Genomic DNA, 13,904 nt, shown 5'->3' with positions numbered 1-13,904 from the left:
GGAGATAGCGCTAGTGGTTTTGTTTCTCTCTCTTCTTCTTTTTTAGAGAGAGAGAGAGAAGTACTGTGGTGGTTTCTGAGGATATTTGAGATTTTTTGAAGTTAAAATGAGGATTGGGAGTGGAAGGAAAAAGCTGTTGTCTTTGTTTTCACATATCAGGAGAACTATTATTTGCCGTTTCGTTTAGGACAAAAGAGTGTGTGTTGGGACCTACACGGCTGGCTCCGCGCCGTGCTTTAGTGTTGGTCGTCGCATCTTTTCTCCTCGTTTTTTTTACCTTCCATTTATATTTCAATTAATCATGTGATTTTTTATTTTTTATTTTATTATTTTGCAACAAATGAGGTCCTGCCTTGGAATTTTTCCTTTTGGTATATTAATTGCGCTGTTTGGCATTAATTGTGGGTTTCGATTTGATTGGTTGTTGCTTTGAGTTTTTTTTTATTTGGTAACATGGTAAAAGTATTTTTTTAATTAAAATAATTTTTTTTAGATTTAATATATAAAAATTATAAAAATATTAATTTAATATTTTTAAGATAAAAAATACTAAGTTGTATCATAAAAATAAACAGTCAAATTTATTGTTCAATGGCCGACCATTTAGGTAAAGCTTTCCTAGTAAAAACATTAAAATGTTCTTAATTAATATAAGAGATATTAAACTCTATTTTTATTAGATTTTTTTTATTGGTAATCTTTTTTCTCAAAATCAATAGGTATATCGTCTATTGTTTACCTACCGAAAGGTTTTTTAATCAATCTGTCCTCCTAGTAGCTTGATATTTCTTGATATTCCTCTATAATTATTCACAAAAATTGTAAGCACAATATGTCCTAGATAGATCAACATAAACCACTTAGAAATCTCATCACTAGTTGCTATTTCATTCCTAGGTCATTCATGACTATTAATTAATAGAACTTATCGGTATAATTGCTAATAAATTTATCTCTTTATCTTAATTTTTGGGAATCATTGGTATAATGTTTGTGTGTAACCAAACAAAAGGAAGTACTCCTTCATATTTTTCTTCATCTATGTCTCGGTCATTGATTCTCGACTTTTCTTGTTTCTTTTGTGACCTTTTTAACTGTTTCCATAAGATAGAAACCCGACTCTTCAATTTGATCGTAATTATTTTCGTCATCATCTATTCTAAAACCTCCTTGCACTAAAAATTTTGTTCAATTAATTGATGAACTCGTTCGCCTATAAAGCTCCTATAAAATTAAAAAGTTTAATTTGAGAATCAAAATCCATGATGTTTTTCCTTATTGAAAGGCTTTCTCCTTTATATATTCATTTTAAATGGGTTTTTTTATATTGGCTAAAGACCCCTAATCGATCTCTTTTTCCTTATATTAGGGTTTTTTTACCAAAACATAGGGTAAGCTTAACAATCTATCTTTATATGTCTTCTATTCATGAGCTCTTAAACATTTCTCTTATGAGGTGAACTTCTCATCTCTTATTGTATGAACACTCATGCTTTACAATCTTTTTATGTAGTGATTTTTCTACCACACACAACAAAGCAAAAATAACCTTAAATCACCGCACATAAAATAATAGGATAATAGAAAGAGAAAACATATTAATGATTGAAATAAGGTAGAACACAAGAACTCTAATTTGTAGTTTTAATGCTGAAAAGAAAAACTATTTTATCATCTCTTTTTTAAGAGATTTAAAACTCCTTAAATAAGTGTAAAAACCATCCTATATAAACTAGAAAACCCGAAAGTAAATAAAAAATAATAAAAATTCTAAACAAATTACCCATCTTGATTTTCTAAATTGAATAGAAAAAAAAAAATCATAAAAGAAATATTTTTCTAAACTAACTAAAAAATAAATAAAATGTATTTTTCCCTGAAAGTCATCTAGCATCAAAATGATTTGACAAGATTAATAATAAATTATTCTTTTAAAACAATTATGAAAACACAATATGCAAATTAATGTAATTTTTCTGTCTAAATTATTCCATAAACTGAAGGTGGAAGAGTATTACATCGGGTGTACTGCTGCCTCTCACGTTCATAGGCAACTTTTCAACCCTCGTATTGCTTTGAAATCATTATTACTTCAGTACCTAAACACTCCACTATGCTATTAACCAGCTCACCATCTAATTTACATGATAATCATAGATTGTGCCAAATTAATTTTAAAAACTACTTTATTGGTTCCCAAGATAAATTTTACTACAATTGAATAAATATAAAATATTATAATAGAATAATTATATAAAATTTTAATTACTAATGATTTCCAAGATGAAACATATAACCAGCAAGCATTTATAAAATTATGCTCATGGTAATTATTATATATAACACTTAATAGTGTGATTTTCCCACACTCAAATACATTTATGGATTACATCAGTAATCTACAATGCATTCCTTTATTTTTGGTACTTTTTCATTTTTTTTTTCTAATTTCCCCTTTTTTTTCAAAATTACTTTTTTTTTCAACTTTCCTTTTTTTTTTTTCTTTTTTTCCCCAAAACTATCTTTGTTGATTTTACTTTTTAAATATTGAGCTGGTTAGAGATTTTGCTTTGTAATTTTTTTCTTAAAAATACTGTGGATTGCTAAGATGTTTTTCCATATAGTTTTCTATTTTATTTTTTTATTTTTCAAAATTATATTTGTTGATTTTATTTTTTGAAATTATTGTTTCCCCACATCTAAATGCATTGTGGATTATATATAGGTGCATTCCTCTCTTCTTCTTTTTTTGCTTCTTTTTTTGCACTTTTTACATTTTTTTTCCAGCTTTCCCTTTTTTTCTTTTTCTTTTTCCAAAATTACTTTCCTTTTCTTCAAACTTTCCTCTTTTTGCTTTTTTTTTTATTTATTTTTTTCTAAGATTATCTTTGTTAATTTTACTTTTAAAATATTGAGTTGTTAAAAATTTTGCTTTATAATTTTTTTTCTTTAAAATATTATGGATCGCTATGATGTTTTTCCATGTAGTTTTTCTTTTTTATTTTATTATTTTTCAAAATTATATTTGTCAATTTTTTTTTATATTGAGCTGATTGAAAATTTAGTTTTGTAATTTTTTTCTTTAGAACATTGTTGATTGCTACAGTGTTTCTCCGCATGTTTTTTTTATCTTTTTTTTATGATTTTCTTCAAAATTATCTTTTTTTATTTTATTTTTTAATATGAGCTAGTTAAAAATTGCAGTTACAATATGTGAGGAAAGCAATGTAACTAACCTCGCAAATTATTGTGGTTTGCTACAATGTTTTTTTCCACATGGTTTTTTTTCTGTTTTGTTATGTTTTTCTCTAAAATTATCTTTGTCAATTTTATTTTTTAAATATTAAGCTAGTTAAGAATTGCAATTACAATTTTTTCCTTACAAAACACTATGGATTGATACAATTTTTCCTCACATGGTTTTTTTTCCAGTTTCTTTTGTGTTTTCTTTTTTATAATATTTTTTAAAAAATTATCTTTGTCAATGTTTGTTTTTTTAATATTGAGTTGGTTAGAATTTAACTTTGTAATAAAGCTTAATCATGTGAGGAAAACACTGTAGCTTTTCTCATAAAACATTGTTGAGAATTACAATTACAAATCATTACAAATAAAACTAAATCATATTGGGAAGCATTGTAGCTTTTGTCACAAAACATTATAAATTGCTACAGTGTTTCTAATATGATTTTTTTCTAAAATTGTCTCTGTCGATTTGATTTTTTTAATATTGAGCCAATTAAAAATTTAATTTTGTAATTTTTTTCTTTAAAACACTATGAATTGTTGCAGTATTTTCCCATATGATTTTTTTCTAAAATTATCTTTGTCGATTTTTTTTTAATATCAAGTTGGTTAAAAATTATAATTATAACAAAGCTAAATTATATGGGGAAAGCATTCTAGTTTTTCTCGCACAACACTATGGATTGCTACATTATTTCTCTAAATGGTTTTTTATTTTATTGGGGAAAGCACTATAGTTTTCCTCACAAAACATTGTCAATTGCTACAACTTTTTTCCTCATGGGTTTTTTTCCTTCCAAAATTATATTTGCTATTTTTTTTTAATATTAAGTTGGTAGATAATTTAGCTTCATAATTTTTTTTTGCCTTTTATTAACAAAAAAGTTAAATCATGTGGTGAAAATACTGTATCTTTTCTCCAAAAACATTGTGGATTACTATAAATCATTTTGTTCAGTTTCTAAGTTTTTTTATCACCAACATAATTTTTTTTTTCCATTATGAAATATTGACTCCATTATACCTTTAGTTTCTATTACTTATCTAGCATTGGTTTACAATTATAATACTATCAAAATATATTTGTTTTATAATCTTGCGGCAGCGTATGGACATGCATCTCGTAAGGTAAGAAAATATAATAGATTAAAAAAGCCTTTTCAAATATATCCTAGAGTTAATATATCTTACATGATAATCATCGGACGTGTTTGATATTGTAGTAGCGGTTACAGTTCAAAGTGTTCATTGCTTAGAAACGCATCAAAATAATATTTTTTTAATTTTTTTAAATCATTTTTTATATTAGTATATCAAAATGATCTAAAAACACAAAAAATTAATCAAAATCTAAGAAAACGTGGTTTGCACGATGTTCCCATTAAGGCTCTTAAAGTGTGTTTGAGAACACGGTGCAAACAACATTCTCTCAAATTTTGAATTTTTTTTTATGTTTTCAAATTATTTTGATGTGTTGGTATCAAAAATAATTTTTTAAAAAATAAAAAAACCTTATTTTAATGTATTTCTAAACAAAAAGTACTTTGAATTGCTACCACTACTACAATCCCAAACATACCCTAAATACATTCTAGAAAAGCATTTTACTGCACATTTTATAATTTAAAATACAGTTCCATTACTCAATGACATCCAATAATATATTAATTTCAAGGATATTTATAATAATTTAATGTGCAAGTTAAAAGGAGGAGTCGATTTAATTAAGCAAGTCAATATCAGAGGCAGTAGGTTTGGGATGGCAACACTACAAGTTAACCGGTAAAATGCAGTGATCACCTACTTAACAGTAACTTACATGTCACTGATTACCTGTCAATCCTTGTTTGCAAAAATAGTTTGCCGCGCCAAGTCAAAAATCTCCGGCGTTGATTCCGTTTAACGTGGAAATGTTCTACCGTTGATCACCCCGTGAATTATATATATATATATAAAGAAAGGATCCAGCTGGTTTTGTCAAATTAATTAGGAATGGATTTTCTCCTTGTCATCCAACCATATCGAGAAGCTAAAAATTGACTCCAAATTCAGAGTATAACAACTTGTTTTTTATAATAAAAATATTTGAGTTCGAGACTTTTTCGAAAAAGAAATGCACTTAGGATAAATTGAATTATTAACATATACTAATCTAGGTGACTATCTTCTTATAGATCACCATTAGCTTAAATAATTATATTTTTAATTTTATTATTCAATATTTTCTTTTTAGTTCCATGAATTAAATAGAGTTTCGTAGGTTAATTCAAGTGTTTTTTTAGTTGATTTTTCCTTTAATTTTATTATTTAAAATTTAGTTGATTTTAAATTAGACTCAAGTTGTTTTTTTTATGAACTTTTTTTATTTTATTTTTTTAATTTAATCATTCAGCATATGGTTGATTGAAAATTAAATTTCAAAATTTATTTTGATTTATTTTCTATGAGGTTATCCTGGTCTTACAATCCGAGTTGTAGATTTGACAGGTTAACTCTGATTGACATGTGTCGATCCAATATATTTTCGTTTTAATATTAAAAAGAAAAATATTGTCTTAAATTTTATTTTAGTTAACTTAAATTTTTAACGGTCGTTCAGGTTGTTTTTTGACCTATCAAATTAATTATGTCATATCAAGTTAATATTACATGATTTTAAATTTTTTCTATTAAAATACACATTAGCAGCACTTGATTATTTTTTTATTTAAAAAAATTAATATACTAATTTTATTATCATAATCATAATCATAATCATAATCATATCATACCATAATAATCAGATCATAACAATATAACAAAAATAGAAATACGACTGTTTGGTGTTGACAGCGGTGTAATTGATATGTAGAAATTTATAAATTAGGTGAAACGAGACATGTTGTCTTGGTTGATTTTTAGAAGGGTTGACAGCTATGCTTTTCAAGTTACTAGAAGTTTGAGTTTTAATTAATGCTTTCTTAATTATTATAAGAGCTGTAAATATCTATTTTCAAAATTATTTATAAAATATCCATCAAAAGATAATAATGAACCGTCCCACAAGTTCAGGGATGTGTTTAAAAAAACATATATTACATCTATGTTTAAAAAAACATATATCATAAACCGCCGCTCTCTTGGTAACAACTAGTTTACTAATAAACTGCATTCTAAGATTGTGTTTTTTACACATGGACACCACTTGTCAATTGATTAAAGTATTTTTTATTTTAATTTAAAAGGCTATAATTTAATCCATCAAATTCTAAACTTACTTTTCAAAAATTACTAACTCGAGTACCATAAACTTTAAAGTCATTAGAGGCTTATCTGATTGTTAACTTTAGGACTTTGAAAGATTAGTCAAAATACGCGTAAACTAGTTCGAATACCCACAGTTACAAAAAAAAATAGTCTTTATTTTTGCGATAATATCGTGTGTTTTTTTAAAAAATTAAATTATTTAGATATATTAATATTAAAAAATATTTTTTATATAATTTTTTTCTTAAAATAACATTATTATAATACCGTTGGGACTAGAGTGTTTGTGTTTTCACACCTCAAAAAGACGAGGAGGATGGATGTAATCCTCCCGCGTTATCAAATTAAAGAAGAGTCCAGCAAGAAAAGGGAGAAAAAGACAAACCCTACTCAATCCATCTGACTGTCAAAGCCAAAATTGAGTTTATTGTTTATGTTTTTATTTGGCTATTCGGACATTGTCGTGTATTTATTGCTTTGTCGTTTGCCAGTGACAGCACACACACGGTAAGGAAAGGAAGCTTGTCATTAAAAAATAAAAAAAATCACAATCTTATTTTCGATTTGTGTGGAAAATTTCTACACCTAAAATCATGAATTCGTAAGAGTTTCTTATTTTAAAAAACAAATTTTAGTCTTCATTGCTTTTTTTTTCCCAGCAGCTGGAGAGTGCCACCTTTAAAATTTATAAAGTCTGTTGTCTAAGAATTATTTTAAAAAATAAAATTATAAAAAAATATAGTTTAACTGATTAAATTTTAAATTTATTTTCAAGAAATTATTAGTTTCAGTCTTACAAATCTTAAGATCACTAGAGACTTATATAGTCATTAACTTCAAGATCCATAAAATTAGTCGAGACATGTACAAACTGACCTGAATACTCACATTAATAAAAAATATAAAAAAATAATGAATTTGCTTTTCTTAGAAAGCAAGCTTTTCATTATATATAATTACCTACATTGTAAGCTAATGGATCTTCTATTTATTTATTTTTAATGTAATTTTTATAATATTCTTAGATTAACACTTTCAGAGATACATGGTTTTTCCAAAATTTTCTATACATTTTAGGCTGGATTCGATGCCCAAAGAAGGGCAATCCAAAAAAATCAACGCAACATTTCGCAACTATATTTGTTTTTTATTTTAAATTATTGTTTATATTTTTTAAATTGTTTTGATATATTAATATATAAAATAAATTTTAAAAAATAAAAAAAAATACTTAAAAAAATAACACATAACGCAGTTCTAAATAACCCCAAAGTCATGTTGAGTCATGTTGAGCCAGTCAAGGATTAGGTGACCCTATGGCTAATATGCTATCAAATTTTGATAGAATCATAGCTGTGGCTGTTACTCCAAGAAAAATGCAAGCCAGCTGGATACCAACGGCTAACCACACTTACGAAAAAATCTGGACGTGTTTCCTAATTAAAAAAAAGGGCCCACTTGATATATTTAATTATTTATATACCCAAATCATATCATATTTGAAAAGTCATATTAGATTATTTTATTGCTTTTCATATGATTCCAAGTGGTCATGTGATCATTCCGATTCAAGCTTTCTATAACGCTGGCAGGGAGGAAATTAACGGTGCAGCTAAAAAGAAAAAGAGAGGAATAAAAAAATATACTTTTGAAATTTTGTTCTTCAATTTTTTTTAAATAATTTTAGATCATTTTAATAAACTAATAAATAAAAATAATTTGAAAAAGAACTAAACCCTAAATAATTTCACTACAGGAGCCCACTTCTCATGACTTGTAAGGACACAATCTGCGTGGAGTGCAGTTTCTACTTTTATTTTTATAAAACTCGGCAGGACCCACATGTGTTCTTGCAACGATTTATTTATTTATTTAAACACACAGCAATTTTTATTTACTTTAAACAATATAAGTTCTCCAAGGAGACGAAGGGGGAGGATGGCAGCGTACATGCAGCCGGCGGGGTAATTCTAGGAATTCTAAAACCGGATTCAGGTAGACCTGAGAAGGGAGGGGTCGCCTGTTGCAGAGGCGTGTTCAAAGCTGAGAGGCAGCTGGCTTGTTTAGAATTATTAGTTTATGGCATTCTTGACTTGACAATATCAACTGTACCCGCCGGAGCCTGCTCATTGCCCACATATATAATATTCAAATAAAAAAAAGGGGAAAACTTTACACAAATGAAAGTTGCTTTGACTCTCTCTCTCCCTCTCCGAAATAAGGCTTCTGCTCGTTGCTGACCAGAGTGATCAAGGGTTGCCTGAATTTTAAATCTTTTTTTATAATTTCAGTTTGTTTTAATATATTAATATAAAAAATTATTTAAAAAAAAAATCACTATTATATTTTCAAATACGCTGGCTGTAAATTAATCCAGGCTTCCATGTCTCTTCGTTTAAGTTGGTGGGAGGGAGGAGGAATGGAAGGGTTGAAGACGGGGAAAGTGGGCCATGGAGCTCACATGGAGGAGGTAATATATTATATGCATCTCATAATTAGTGCCATGACATTCGCTCGTCTGACCAAAAGGCAAAATATTCACCTCAATCCAGCTATCCAGTCTCGCATTAAAACATGGCGACGTTTCTTCATCATTTGGAATCTTTGCAAAGGTTTCATATTCCTCCTTTTATATATATATTACAGAACTCTAAAACGCGTGGGGAAAGTACTGTAGCTTTCCCCACGGTTTTCCATAAAGACGTCATGATGTGGTGTTTGTTTTCTTCCCCTGTAATTAGGTCTTCTTTTTTCTTCTGTCAACAACATCATGATGGTGTCTGAAATGCTTTCAAAAATTAGACTGCCGAATCCTAAATTGTCTGACATCTTATCTTATCACCTTTAAAATAATAAAAAAGGTAGAGAATGCCAGTCTTTTCAATCTTTGGCATCATTTCCGTTTTCATTGTGCATTTCTGATATTTGAAAACATTGTCAGCTCTCCTTTTCCCTGGCCAGAACCCACACTAGCAATCAACATTTACTACACTAGCAATCAACATCCACCGTTGTTTTTCTGCCTTCACCAGTGGCTGAAGTGGATCACCAGCACCTCCACCGTCGACCACCAGCAGCTCCACTGTGGACCACCATCCTCACGACAGACCAGCAACAGCAGCAAGTACCTCCCGCAGGCCAGGTTGCTTCTTCTCTTCTTGCTTTTCCACGCAAACCATGCATAAATACTGTAAAAAAAAAAACAACAAACCCTGTAGAATACATGAGTAATTAATTACCTGTTGCTTGCAATCTGCTTTACCAAAGGAAATAGCCATTTGGTTAATTATTAATTTGTAATAATGATTAACAATTGGTTACATATATTTGGTGCTCCATTTCTCTCTTTTGCAATCCGGCTCAATCTAAGATCATGTTCTCCAAAAGAGGGGCTTCTCTGTTTTCTCTTTTCTTTCTGGTTCCGGCAGATGGTGTCAACTCCAGAGGAAGCAGACTGCAAAGTCTTCTACAACAATCAACTTTTAAAAATCCGTTCTCAAACTCGGTTCCTTCTCCTCCGCAGATCGTCGCCTTCGTCAGAACGCAGCCCACTGGATCGAAGCCGCACGGTCCCTTCTTTGCTTCTGCGTCGGCGGTGCTGCCTTAAAGTTCGGCCTTCACTTTCCTGCAAATCTTCTCCACCGGTGGAGATCTATCTTCACCTGAAACAAAAGAAAAAGGCAAACCCAAACAGCAGTTGGTTTTACTTAATTTGTTTACAAGTCTGTTCTTGGTTCTTTCTTAGAGCTGGCGTCGGTGAGAAATGAAGAACGGGCGGCTACGGTTGAAGAAGGAAGCCGTGGGTCTGTCGCCGGCTAAGAGCTGTTGCTGGAGGCGGCTGTGCAGGGGAGCCGGTCTGTTTGGTTGAGAGTGAGAGGGGTAATGGAAGCTGGTAGTCGTGAGGCAGATCAGAGGAAGAGAGGTAGTTGTGGTCTGATTTTGGAAGCGAGGGAACTGGCTGCACCAACTTCGCCGCCGGTTACCCTCACGTAAACGTCGACCACCTGAGATGGGTCAAACTTCGGCGGCATCTTTGCTTCTCTGTTGCTGCTTGCTGCCTGATGGAAAGAGAGGGTGATAAAAGCGAAAATAAAAAAGGGGGGGCCTGCAGAGAAGATGGAAAATGTTTTTAATTAAAAAGTAATAAAACAATAATTATAGGGAAAAAAAAGAGAATGAAGATAAAAAGCTAACATATTTTTATTAGATGGGAATAAAAATAAGAAATGAGAATGAAATTTTTTTTTTAAATGAAAAATAATATATTATTAAAATAAATATATGAAACTATTTCGATTGTATCAACTCTACTATCATTATCAATGTTTTTTTTGTCGAAAATTTATTTAATTAACATATGTAGACATATTGTAATCAGTTGAAGTATTTATTTTTTTATGTGCATGAGTTGTTCATTCAGGTATTTGTTGATCAAAATTGCCTGCTTATTTCATTTTTCTTTGATTTTCTTTTCATTCGGTGTTTTTAAAGTTAGTATTTTTTCTTCTTCTTCCTGGTTTTATTGGATTCTTCACATATTTTGTAAGGTTGTCTTTTTTTCATCGCGTCTTAAATTATTTTAATATAGTAATATTAAAAATATTATTTGTAATACATTTTCCATCAAAATATATTTTATACGGAATCTCAACCATGCTATACATTTTCCATCAATTATTTTATTAACGAACTAATTTTTGATTAAATTAATAAGATTTCAGAATGTTTTGTTACATTGACTTGATCAATTATTATATACAACATAGTTTTCAATCATATAAATCAGATTATGAGTTGTTTTATTAGATTGACTTGATCAATTATTGTATAATTTAAATTAAGATTTAACCCAAATTAAATTCTGAATTGAAATTGGCGGACTAGATACAATTAGAGGAAGAGACTGGTAGAGCCAATCACTTCAAAATGATCCACTGTGAGTGGTAAGATGAAATGGGACCCATTGCCACAGGTAGGTTAGGAGTCATTAATTACAACTATAGAATTAAATAATGAGCCTTGAGATATGCAACCATGGGGAAAAAATTAATGTTACCATTTCACCAGTAGCTTACCCGCCAAACTTGCTCGGGGGCGTGCTTAAGTTTCTTAGTGGAAGCAACTTTATCAAATAAGAAATTAGGAAATCAATTGTATACTGAGATCTCTCTCTTAGTCTTAGTAGAAGCAACTTTATCAAATAAGAAATTAGAAAATCAATGGTATACTAAGACCTCTCTCTCTTAGTGGAAGCAACTTTATTAAAGTGCAATGTGCAAGCAACTGTTTGAAATTAAAGCCATGTTCTTTTCTTTGGAGAAGTCAAAAGAATTTAGAAAGGGAAGCGAGTTGTCTTCCATCTTTTTCCTTTGTTTTGTTTTTTTTTTGTTTTAAACTAAAAGAAGGGTAGGGTGGTAGCCTAATTACAGCCGTTATGAAAAATGCAATCGGCTGCCTACAAGCAATGTTTATATATTTTAGAATTGTTTTGATGTTATAATATTTTCATGTTAAAATTAAAAAATATTAGTTTAATATATTTTCATGTAAAAAAACATGAAAAAAATATCTTTTATTATCTTAGACATTGTAACAATACCATAATCGTAATAAATAATAGAGATCGAAATAATACAATGAAGATAGCAAATATAGAAAATATAAAATTTTTGTTTAAAATCATCTCATAACAATACCATAATCGTAATAAAATCATCTCATGAAAAAGTATTATTTTTTTTTAATATCTTAAAAGAGTATTATTTTTTCATAATTTTTTATCAAGTGATTAACACATGAGAGGTTGATCTCAAACCAATTCAATCATTTTAATTTTTTAGACATGTTTGGTATTATGGTTATTATTTTTCAAAATACTTTTTATATTGAAATACATTAAAAGAATATATTTTTTATTTTTGAAAAAAATATTTTGAAGATTAGCGCATCAAAATAATTTAAAATATAAAATAATTTTTTTCATAAAAAATAAAATTAATATTTTAAAAAAACACAGGTTGATTCAAATCGACTCTAAATCAAAAATTCATATAATTGTGGATTCGTTCAACTCATTTTTGTTCTGGAACCAAACTAATTCTAGATTTAGTTTATCAATTCAGGAGTTAATCAGGTTTACGAAACATCTTTTTATTATATTAGTTGTCAGGATTGCCAAGATCAAAGTTATTATCGATTCCGGCTCATAACCCGGTTAATAAATTTATTTTAAAACATATTTTAAAAAATCAAGTCAAATCTAAATATTATGAGTTTAGAACGAAATCAAGTTAACCTGACAATTATATTAGTTTAGTTTGTTAAAGTTAATTTTCTTTATATTTAATTATCAGACTTTCATACTTTCATGATACGTATCCTGAGCTTGACAGGTTAACTTGGTTTGATGGGTTAACCCAATTAATTCTGGGTAAACCCGTCATTTTTTTTCTATTTAGTTATCAAACTTTCATTACGCGAATCTCAGGTTTTACGGGATAACCTGGTTTAAAAGGTTAACCCACTTAATTTATTTTTTTTTCTTTTTCTTCATTAGTTTTTTCCTTTCTGTTGTTTTTTTTTCTTTCTTTCTTTTAAATTAGTTTATTTAATTATCACACTTTTATAACACGACCTTATAGCCAGACCCACATCCAAAATTCTTGAGTCCGGTGTTGCAATTAGGCTCACTTAAACTTGGGTCATGTAAGTTTAATTTTATTATTAATATTATAAATATTATTTTTAGGTCAGGCGTTGCAGCCAAACCCAAGATTCTTGGGTATGGCCTTGCAAAAAAACCCAAGATTTTTAAATTTTTGTTGTTTTTTTTATATTTTTATACAAAAAAATGACCCGCGGCATACCGCGGGTACCAAAGCATTGTAGCTTCCCCACGCCTCCTATACATCATTTTTTTTTCACGCCTCACTATACTTATTATTAATATATTATTATTATATTATATTATATTATATTATATTATTCCTAAGCATGAGAGTGTTTTTTTCCACGCCTCACTTTACTCATTATTAATATATTATTATTATATTATATTATATATTATTTAACTGTCTTATTTTTTTTCGTTTTAATTTTTTTTTTTTTTTTAATGAATTTTTTTTTTGTTTGATTTAGTTTGTTGGTATTAAATTTTTTCTATTTAATTATCAGATTTTCATAACATGTATCCTGGCTTGACGGGTTAACTTGGTTTGATGGGTTGACCCAATTAACTTTAGGTAAATCCGTTAATTTTTTCATTTATTTAGTTATCAAACTTTCATGATGCAAATTCCAAATTTGACGGGTTAATCCAGTTAATTCATTTTTTTTCTTTTTCTTCATTAGTTTTTTTTTTTTTCTGTTAGTTTTTTTTTTGTTGTTTTCTTTTTAATCAATCTATTTAATTA

General features: G+C 28.7%; 1 long non-coding RNA gene across 1 annotated transcript; it reads left to right on the top strand.

The window, feature by feature from the left end:
- The first annotated feature begins 9,137 nt into the window (after positions 1 to 9,137).
- On the top strand, positions 9,138 to 11,506 carry LOC118051694 (uncharacterized). Its single transcript, XR_004688071.2, has 2 exons — positions 9,138 to 9,634; positions 10,016 to 11,506. It is a non-coding gene; the product is annotated as an uncharacterized lncRNA (long non-coding RNA).
- The last annotated feature ends 2,398 nt before the right edge of the window (positions 11,507 to 13,904 follow it).

Source organism: Populus alba, chromosome 18 (genome assembly GCF_005239225.2).
Source record: "Populus alba chromosome 18, ASM523922v2, whole genome shotgun sequence".
Lineage (NCBI taxonomy): Eukaryota > Viridiplantae > Streptophyta > Magnoliopsida > Malpighiales > Salicaceae > Populus > Populus alba.
Note: the sequence above shows the minus strand (reverse complement) of the source record. Positions and strands in the feature narration are given on the sequence as shown.